This window comes from Lynx canadensis, chromosome B3 (assembly GCF_007474595.2).
Source record: "Lynx canadensis isolate LIC74 chromosome B3, mLynCan4.pri.v2, whole genome shotgun sequence".
NCBI classification, from domain to species: Eukaryota; Metazoa; Chordata; class Mammalia; order Carnivora; family Felidae; genus Lynx; species Lynx canadensis.
The window spans coordinates 23,705,222-23,715,836 of NC_044308.2; the positions used below are offsets into that span (position 1 = coordinate 23,705,222).

The 10,615-nt window shown below is 34.0% G+C and overlaps 1 non-coding gene across 1 annotated transcript; it reads left to right on the plus strand.

The window, feature by feature from the left end:
• Nucleotides 1-4,791: 4,791 nt before the first annotated feature.
• Nucleotides 4,792-4,858, plus strand: LOC115517541. The gene has a single exon (XR_003969980.1). It is a non-coding gene; the product is annotated as a small nucleolar RNA SNORD109A (small nucleolar RNA).
• The last annotated feature ends 5,757 nt before the right edge of the window (nucleotides 4,859-10,615 follow it).

Sequence of the window (10,615 nt, forward strand, 5' to 3'; positions counted from 1 at the left end):
ATAGCTAATATGATCCTCAATGTGGAAAAAAAGAGTCTTTCTCCTATGGTCAGAAACAAGACGAGGATGCCCACTCTTACTGTCACAGATCAGGAATCCTAAGTTCTTTCTTATCTGACAAGAGAGAAAATGCAGAAATAAAAATGAGAGAGTCTAATGTCTGGGAGGAGACAAGAGCCCCAGACAGGGATTTCGTCCCCATATTTACCGAGCTTTCAAGATCCTACATACATGGTGAATGTGCAGAAGAAAACAATCAGGTAGTAGTCATTAACTCGTATGTATAAGAAGCAAAGGGTCTGGGGGGCAAGTGGCCTTTGAAGTTGTGATCAAAGCATAATACTACACTGGTTCCAGATGGAAAGTAGTTTCCTGTAGGTGATACAACTAATTAGCTGTTTTCTTTAAATTTTAAAATTGATGGAGCATGCAGCTTTAAGTATAGCAAGTTACTCATTTTGCTATCTAACCTTGGGTGCTTTCACCCTGCCGCACTTTCTGCTCTATGCCTTGCTCTATTTAATGACAAAACTTGGGCGCTTTTGCCCTGTGGCAGCTTTTCACCCTAAGCCTTTTTAACCCATTTATGTAAGTGTAAGGAATTCTTGAACCTATTTCCCACGTCTTACCATTAGTATTTAACATAGTCCTGGAAGTCTTAGCCTCAGCAATCAGACAAGAAGAAATAAAAATCATCCAAATCAGCAAGAAAAAGTCAAACTTTCACTATTTGCAGGCGATATGATAAACTATGTAGAAAACCTGAAAGATCCCACTAAAAACTGGGTAGAAATAATACATGAATTCAGCAAAGTCACAGGGTATAAAATCAATGTACAGGGGCGCCTGGGTGGCTCAGTCAGTTGAGCATCTGACTTCTGCTCAGGTCATGACCTCACAGCTTGTGAGTTCGAGCCCTGCATCAGGCTCTGTGCTGACAGCTCACAACCTGGAGCCTGCTTCAGAATTCTGTGTCTCCTTCTCTCTCTCTCTCTGCCCCTCCTCCACTCACTCTCTTTCTCTCAAAAAAAATAAACATTAAAAAAATTAAAATCAATGTACAGAAATCTGTTGAATTTCTATACACCAATAATGAAGCAGCAGAAAAAGAAAACAAGGAATCGATCCCATTTACAATCACACCAAGAACACTAAGATACCTAGGAATAAACTTAACTAAAGAGGTAAAAGACCTGTACTCTGAAAACAAAAGAACACTTATGAAAGAAATTGAAGATGACACAAAGAAATGGAAAAGCATTCCATGCTTATGGATTAGACAAACAAACATTTTTAAAATGTCTATACTGCTCAAAGCACGGTATACATTTAATTCAATTCCAATAAAAACACCACTGGTATTTTTTGCAGAGATAGAAAAAAACAGTCCTAAAGTTTGTATGGAACCACAAAAGACCCTCAATAGCAAAAGCAATCCTGAAAAATAAAAATGAAACTGGAGGCATCACGATTCCAGTTTTCAATCTGTACTACAAAGCTGTAGTCATATAGACAGTATATTACTGGCACAAAAATAGACACATAGTTCAATGCAACAGAATAAAAAACTGATAAATGGACCCACAAGTATATGATCAACTAATATTATCACAGGAAAGAATATCATATGGAAAGAATAGTCTCTTCAACAAATGGTGCTGGGAAAACTGGATGGCGACATGCAGAAGAATGAAACTGGACCACTTTCTTTCACCATACAAAAAATAAATTCCAAATGGATGAGAGGCCTAAATGTGAGACAGAAAACCATAAAAATCCCAGAAGAGAACATAGGCAGAAACCTTTTGACCTTGGCTGCAGCAACCTCTTACTAGACATGTCGTCGCCATGGGAAAGGGAAACAAAGGCAATCATGAAATATCATCAAGATAAAAAGCCTCTGCACAGTGAAAGAAACAATCGACAAATTAAAAGGCAGTCTACCCAATGAGAGAAAATATTTACAAATGACAAAACTGATTAAGGGTTAGTATCAAAAATCTATATCAAATTCAACAACCAAAAAACAAGTAACCCAGTTAAGAATTGAGTAGAAGACATGAATAGATACTTTTCCAAAGAAGACATCCAGATGGCCAACAGACACATGAAAAGATGCTCAACATCACTTGTCATCAGGGAAATACAAATCAAAACCACAATGAGATAGCACCTTACACGTAAGAATGGCTAAAATTAACAACACAAGAAACAACAGGTGTTGGTGAAGATATGGAGAAAGCACAACCTTCTTGCACTGTGGTGGGAATGCAAACTGGTGTAGCTATTCTAGAGAACAGTATGGAGGTTCCTCAAAAAACTAAAAATAGAACTGTACAATCCAGCAATTGCGCTATTAGATATTCACTGAAAGGATACAAATTATAGATTCAAAGGGGTACATGAAGCCCAATATTAATAACAGTGGAATTGATAATTTCGCATACAGTGGAATATTACTAAGCCATCAAAAAGAACGTAATCTTGCCTTTTGCAGTGATGTGGATTGAGCTAAAATGTATTTGCTGAGCATAAGTCAGTGGAAGATAAATACCGTATGATTTCACTCATATGTGGAAGTTAAGAAATGAAATAGATGAATCCATGAGAAATATGGGAAGGGCAGAGAAGGAAACAAACCACAGAAGACTAATGATAGAGAACAAACTGAGGGTTGATGGAGGGAGGTGGGTGGGTGATGGGCTAGATGGGTAGTGGATACTGAGGAAGGCACGTGTTGTGATGAGCACTGGGTGTTGAATGTAAGTTATGAATCATTGAATTCTATTCCTGAAACCACTATTGTGCTGTATGTTAAACAACTAAAAATTTAAAAATATATATCGTACATGTGTTAATCAGATATATTTATTATATCTATTTCTTATTTTCAGTTATTTGCTATTAATATTTGATGCTCTTGCAAATAATAGTGCATTAAACCTAATTCAGATGTTGGAAAATCAGCAATATCAGGAAAATTACAAAAATATCCTTCTTGTAGGATGTTTTCTGTGACTTCTGAAAGGAAATGTGTATTGTACATTAGTAAGGAGAACTGGATTTTGTGTTTAAAAATCCATATGTTTGGAAACACTTCCAGATTAATGAGGGCAAGTCATGGAATACATTTGGCTTGTGTGTGTTGTGTACTGAAATAAAGTTGCTCCTAGTGAAATAAAACAGAATGGTGTGGGGACAATGATACTATGCTTTCAATATGAACATGTATCTTCTCTGGCCAGGGACTATAGACCTATCAAATGAAAGTAGTATCACATTGTATACTGTTTTCAGGTCTTAACATAACTTAATAATATTTTAAGTGATATAATCCAACTTCACAGATAACTTTTGATTCTGGTTCTATCTTATTGAATAAATATATCAGAATTGAAAACTCACCCACTGCAATATCACTTTATGTATCACTCTAAACAGAAGGATTCTGGGAAGCTTCTGGAATTGCCATTAAAACCAGATATACTAAAGTCAAGTTAAATGTCTACCTGTGCTGTTTTTCACTGTAAGGCAAATGCAAGTGTTAACTTGTTAAAAACATTAATGTGGTGTGAGGAAATTTTATTGGTTGGTACTTGTCCTGTCTGGATCATTAATAAGCATAAGTACTTGGGGTTGCTGAGGTCCAGCTGAGTGGTCTTCTAATAAGACAAGTAACAATTTTAGTATTGTTCAATTGATGAGGTCATCAATAGTCTTCAGAATACCCCTTATAATACCCTCTCATAATACTCCTAAATAATCTCATAATACTCCTACTATGTGCTTTTAGTTTTTCACATCACAGGGCATTTTTAACATCACAATGTATTTTTAGTCTATATTGGGTGTAATACAGCTTTAGAATTTCCCATTTTAGAGAAACTGCTGTGTACATATTTGAATAGCTCATTGAAGAAAATTATTGGCCATTTGGAAAGTAAATAACTCTGGAAGGAAATAAGTGAATAAATGATATGATGAAGTAACAAAGGACCAAGCAACTATGATGTTTGTGGCAAGGGGTGTCTGTACGATTAAAACAGAACAAATGTTATGTCTTATTTTTAATTAATTTAATGCATTGTCTCATCTTTTCTTTTTTGGTAATGTTTTTCAGGTCAAAAGCTAGAACAGGTTACTATTTTTTTTTCAAGTGAACAAGTTACTTTCAAGAAAGAAAGGTTAGTTGCTATCCTGGTACTTTTGAAATTCTTATGTGTTTTTGACCAGTGATATCAGTATTTCAAAATCTGTGAGTTAGTTCTTTCAAAAGTTCAAGGAAAAATATTTTAATGATAGATATTTTTCCCAATGAATATACCTATGTGGATCAAGGAATCCTCATTATTGTTTCTTCACTTTTTAATATATCTTTTCAAAATAACTTGAATAACTTTGGGGAATCGTTTCCATATTTCTTTTTTTCACAATTTTGTATTGAATAAAAATAATCTTGTAGTGAAATTCAACTGTGATAAATACTGATTTTTTATATTTATCTGAAATATTCATAATATAGATGCTTCTACTTATATTTATACTATAATCATATTATTTTTGGTACCTCATTTGCTCCTTAAAATTTTAGCTGATTAAAGGGTTTTATATATCCCCAATATATCTTATCTAATTTATTAGAACAAAGGTAGCATTTTAATGGTATATATATGAATCATATTATTAAGATACTAAATAAAATGTCTACTACATGTTTACTGTTCTTTAATCAAACCTACACAAAATCAGCCTGGTTATGGAAATGATTATTTGTTGGGAGGGTGCCTGCCTAGATCAATGATGAGCGCAATTGTCTGGGGATCCTGAGGGATTGATTCCAGATGTCAATCTGAGGTCCAGATGAATTGCCCTTTACTAGAACAAAAAAGACTTTCAAAGCCTGGCTCTCTTTGGTGACCTCTCAGTGCCAACACAATACCACTGTTAGCATGATTTATATTTTTCTAAGAAAAGAGCATTTGTGTCCTATTTTATAAGGCACTATGCACATTTAGATATGATCAGTAATCCAAGACTTGCTCCATTTTCTCACTTTGAACACACAGTTGTAGAGAGATACTTGTATATAGAAAATATGTTCTTAAGTAACAAATAAGAGAATAAAAATGAATTAATTAATAAGGAGAGAAGCAATTGTAGTGGGTACTGAAATTCCCATTTGGACTAAAAGAAGAAAAAATGTATGCCTATATTAAATAATGACAATGGAACCAATTTTAGTTTTTTGTTAATTTTGCTGTTGAATATTTTTTGATACCTTGTTTTTGCTTTTCTTTCTGTCAAGTTTTGCTGAGATAGGATTGGAATCAGGTTTTCCACTTCAAGGAATAGAGGTGAGTAACAACAAAGATCTTTTGAAGTTCATATGTCATATTCTGTGTGCCAGGTCCTGAGGTCTCTGTGTTCATCTTTTAAGAAGCTTATTTATGAATATTTTTATAATGTGTCATTTTCCTCATTGAGACTCTTATCAGGGTTATCTACATTATTGTATCATTATAATTTGTTTTTTCATTGTAATTATTTTCTGCTTTGATGGAAACATGTAGAATTTAAGAGAATTTTTTTGGCAGTTTCAGATCAGATAAAAAATTGTTATAGTGAAATCCAAATATTATCAGATTTTCTGTATTTGTTTAATTATTGAAATTTCAGAAGAGAGACTCCATGATTCACAAAGCTTTTGTGGTCACACTGCATTACATTTCTGCTTCTACCTTAATTTTTGAGGATTGGCTTGAATTGTTTCTCAGTTTTACAACATGAGAAGCCGTATGTGAAATTTTGTTAGATCTCTTTAAGACCATAAAATTTTTATATGATTAAATTCTCAATAATTATTTTGAAACACAAAATGGTTCAATTTGCAATACTATTCTGTACTTAAAAAGATATGATGTTAAAAGCATCAAATGGAGAGATATGGAAATATCATATCATTATGATTTCTTACTAAAACTTGAAATATGCATCCTTAAGAAAAATGGTTTCTATATTTCCTGGCATGCCTTGTTGAGGATTTTGTGTTACTTGGGACCTAGTGGTTAATGCTTTATGAATAGGCAATTTTTGGGGGGTGGGAGGGAGGGGTGGGTGCGTGATGGGTATTGAGGAGGGCACCTTTTGGGATGAGCACTGGGTGTTGTATGGAAACCAATTTGACAATAAATTTCATATATTGAAAAAAATAGGCAATTTTTTCTTAACAAAGTTCTGTCACAACTCCTATCAAGTACTACTTATTTTTGTATTAATTTATTATGGATTTTTTATTTATATTTATTCTCTAGAACAATAGGAGGTAATTCTAAAGGACTCAGTCATAGATCAAAGAGGGAATTATTTCTGCCAGGTATTGAAATGACTCTAGAACCTCAATCATTAACAAACCTTTGAACAGGCATACAGATATCAGGACCAATAGGACATGTTTTTTTGTTGTTTTTTTTTTTATTTTTTTAACGTTTATTTATTTTTTGAGACAGAGAGAGACAAAGCATGAACGGGGGAGGGTCAGAGAGAGGGAGACACAGAATCTGAAACAGGCTCCAGGCTCTGAGCTGTCAGCACAGAGCCCGACGGGGGCCTGAACCCACGGACCGCGAGATCATGACCTGAGCCGAAGTCGGCCGCTTAACCGACTGAACCACCCAGGCACCCCAGGACATGTTTTTATTTAAAAAGCGTATTCTCGCAAGCCCCTACTTGTCTATTTGTTACCATTAGTAGATTCACAGGTTCATGGAATTGGTGCTACTATCTCAATCCAAACAGTATAATAGCATATTGATGCATAATATCTATGCAGTAAATTGTCCATATTAGTATGCTATAATAGTACAGAACTCAGACATACAAGAAAAATATAACGCAATAGAATCTTCCCTATGACCAGATCCAGCCTCATAGCCCCAAATGCAATTCTTCTAAAAATGTATTTCACTTTTTTTATTTTTTTGTTTATAAAAATATGATTATATAATTTTGCTCTCTTTGTGACTGCATCATTTGCTCAAGATTCTTACTAGTTATATGAACATTTTATTTGAAACATCAAATTCATTACTGTAAATTTTTTAGTAATATCTTCTTATTTTGTATTTCTTACAGACATTCATATCTGTTATCTATCATTCTTGATTAATCTTGCTAGGAGGATTTCAATCATATTAATTATTTCAAATTATTATTTTTTGCTATTTTTTCCTTTTATAAGCATGCTTTTTATTTTGCTTATTTCTGCTCTCAACCTCTTTAAGTTTTCCTTATACTCTTCTGGATTATTATTTATCTTTATCTAGATTCTTATAAAATAGAATTGATTGATTTTTTAGCCTTCCCTGATTCTAATATATTTTTTTCACTCTAAATTTCCCTGTAAGCACTTTCTAGTTTCATGAGCACAAGTTTAGCATTTACATCCTCACAATTACTCATATAAATATATTTTCTAGTTTCTATGTTGATTTATTTTTGAATTATGGATTATTTATAAAGGCATTGGTTAATTTCCAAGAAGTTAGGCTTTTTCTTTTGACTTTTATTACTCATTCCTAACCTAATTTCATATGATAAAAAACATACTTTGATGTCATTACTTTAGAATAATTTTTTATCTCTGTCATGGCCCCGGGTATGGCACAATTTAATAAATATTACAGTTATAATTACACTAGCATGTAATTATATCATTGTGGATGCAGTGTTCTCTACATGCCAGGTAGTTCTATTTTGAAATTATCTTATCTATATCTCTTGAATATTTACTAATCTATGATCTGAAAATGAGTTACTCATGGAAAGTCATATGGGAGATAGTCATGGAAATAAGATAACTGGGTGGTTTCTGCAATGTTTGGAATATTTGTGATTTTTCTGTCTTGATTAATTGGTTTGGATGGTGCAAATTTTTATCTGTACAATTTTCATATATGCACTTTTCTACACATATTATATTTTAATAGAAAGTTTAAAATATCTCAGGGGTACCTGGGTGGCTCAGTAGGTTAAGCGTCCAACTCTTGATTTTTGGCTCAGAGCATTATCTCACGGTTTATGGGATCAAGTCTTGCATCAGGCTCTGTGCTAACAGTGCAGAAAATACTTGGTATTCTCTTCCTCTCTCTCTCTGTCTCCCTGCCCCTTCCCTGCTCTCTCTCTCTCTCTCAAAATGAATAAACATTTAAAAATGACATTTTTGGGGCGCCTGGGTGGCGCAGTCGGTTAAGCGTCCGACTTCAGCCAGGTCACGATCTCGCGGTCCGTGAGTTCGAGCCCCGCGTCAGGCTCTGGGCTGATGGCTCAGAGCCTGGAGCCTGTTTCCGATTCTGTGTCTCCCTCTCTCTCTGCCCCTCCCCCGTTCATACTCTGTCTCTCTCTGTCCCAAAAATAAATAAACGTTGAAAAAAAAATTTAAAAAAAAAATGACATTTTTAAATTTTTTAAACTTCATTTAAAAATGAAAATAGGGGCGCCTGGGTGGCGCAGTCGGTTAAGCGTCCGACTTCAGCCAGGTCACGATCTCGCGGTCCGTGAGTTCGAGCCCCGCGTCAGGCTCCAGGCTGATGGCTCGGAGCCTGGAGCCTGTTTCCGATTCTGTGTCTCCCTCTCACTCTGCCCCTCCCCTGTTCATGCTCTGTCTCTCTCTGTCCCAAAAATAAATAAACATTGAAAAAAAAATAAAAATGAAAATAAAATGAAACAAAATAAAATGAAATATCTCATCAAACTAACCCAAATATTAGCTAACACATTTCTTAGGAATATCGTCTAATATTTGTAAATGTGTTACTTGGTACCTAAAGATTGATGTTTTCAGGATAGGTTGAGTGTTCTCTTTTAAACACATATATTTTCATCTATTTTTCCCCTTTGCTTCCCCCATGGTCTTCTGAACAGAGAGGGTGGGAGGCAAACCACAAGAGACTATTAAATACAAAAAACAAACTAAAGGTGGATGGAGGGGTGGGGGAGAGGGAAATTGGGTGATGGGCATTGAGGAGGACACTTGTTGGGATGAGCACTGGGTGTTGTATGTAAGCCAATTTGACAATAAATTATATTTATAAAAAGCCACATACATTTTCAGTAAATTGTAACATTACACTGACAGTCATACCAAGATAGACTTTCATTACTAATCACTTAAATATTATTATTAATTGCAAAGCAAAATTAGTATTCTAAGATTTAGATGTTCTGAAAAAGCCATTGAATAAATTACAGCTTTAATAAAATATTTATTTATAATAAGCTACATTCTGATAATATATGCAAGAATGACAATGGAGGACAAAATTTATTACACTGATAAAAAAGTGTTCCCATAAAAAATAATCAGGGTAGCTTCCTGAATATAGTAGGAATTTTTAAGATTCTGGCATTCTATTTGTTTCTTTCCAGATAAATTTGAGCAGATTTATGTTTGTTGTATGGATTTTTCTTTTCATGTGTTTGTCTTTAGTGCTGGCAATTCATAATTGAGAGTGAAAGAATAAGAAAATAAATATAAAGGTATAGTTATGGTACCTGAGTTAGGTGGTAAATTAATCACACAGGATATAGAGAATTTTAATCTAGCATGATGTTTACTTAGCTTTATAGAAGTCTGTAATATGCAAAATGGACTAATGTCATATCATTGAGAGATCTAATAGTTACTCATGCACAGTTGTATTTTGCACTAACCACCCTATAAATATTTTATGACTTAATTCATATAGAAGCCTAGGTGTGTGTGTGTGCGCCTGATACGGAGAAACAAAAATATCTAGTTGTCAGTGCACTTTGTATATATACAGATAGAGTAATGTTGAGTAAGATTTACATATCAAACATGCCTTATTCAACTCGAGTGAGGCTACAGGTCATGCATTCCAAGTAGGGTTAGCAGGTTAAAGTCTCTTTGCACATAACATTTCACAATTATTTTCTGTCAGTATTTTCTAAATAGACTGTGTGAAAATAAATCCAAGGTCTTTTCTCCAGGCCAGCCTAAGTATGTGTTGAACTCATTACTTACTGTCTTATTTATAAAAAATTGTAATCATATTGAGAGATTGTAACAAAGTTGGCATTATGGAATAGATACTGAAGTGTTAGTAATCATGCTGTTGGTTTGGCTTAAGATGACTTAAGAGAAAATTGGAAAAACACATAGAGAAAGTGTTGATATGACTCCTTTATCTAGAGAATTTAGCTATGTGTGTGTGTGTGTGTGTGTGTGTGTAATAGAAATAATGTCGCTAAATAGAAAAAATTTTAGTTTTTAGTATTAACAGAGACAAAAAATTAAAGAAGGAACTGTAAGTGCAGATCAGGTAAAAATATGAAGTTATATCTAGGGATTAAATCAGTAGATGAGAACTTAGTAGTAATATTATTGTTCTAATGTGGGAAAATGTTGCTTAGGATAGAAAAGGGAGACAAAGTTTCTGAAATCAAGTTTATATAAAGTGTTGTTTTGCTGTGGATTAATTCTTGCTTGAATAACCTAAGTGGTAAATTTTGAAAATCAATTTTTGCAACATTATTTACTCTGTTACAATGTGTGTGTGTGTGTGTGTGTGTGTGTGTGTGTGTGTGTCAACATTGC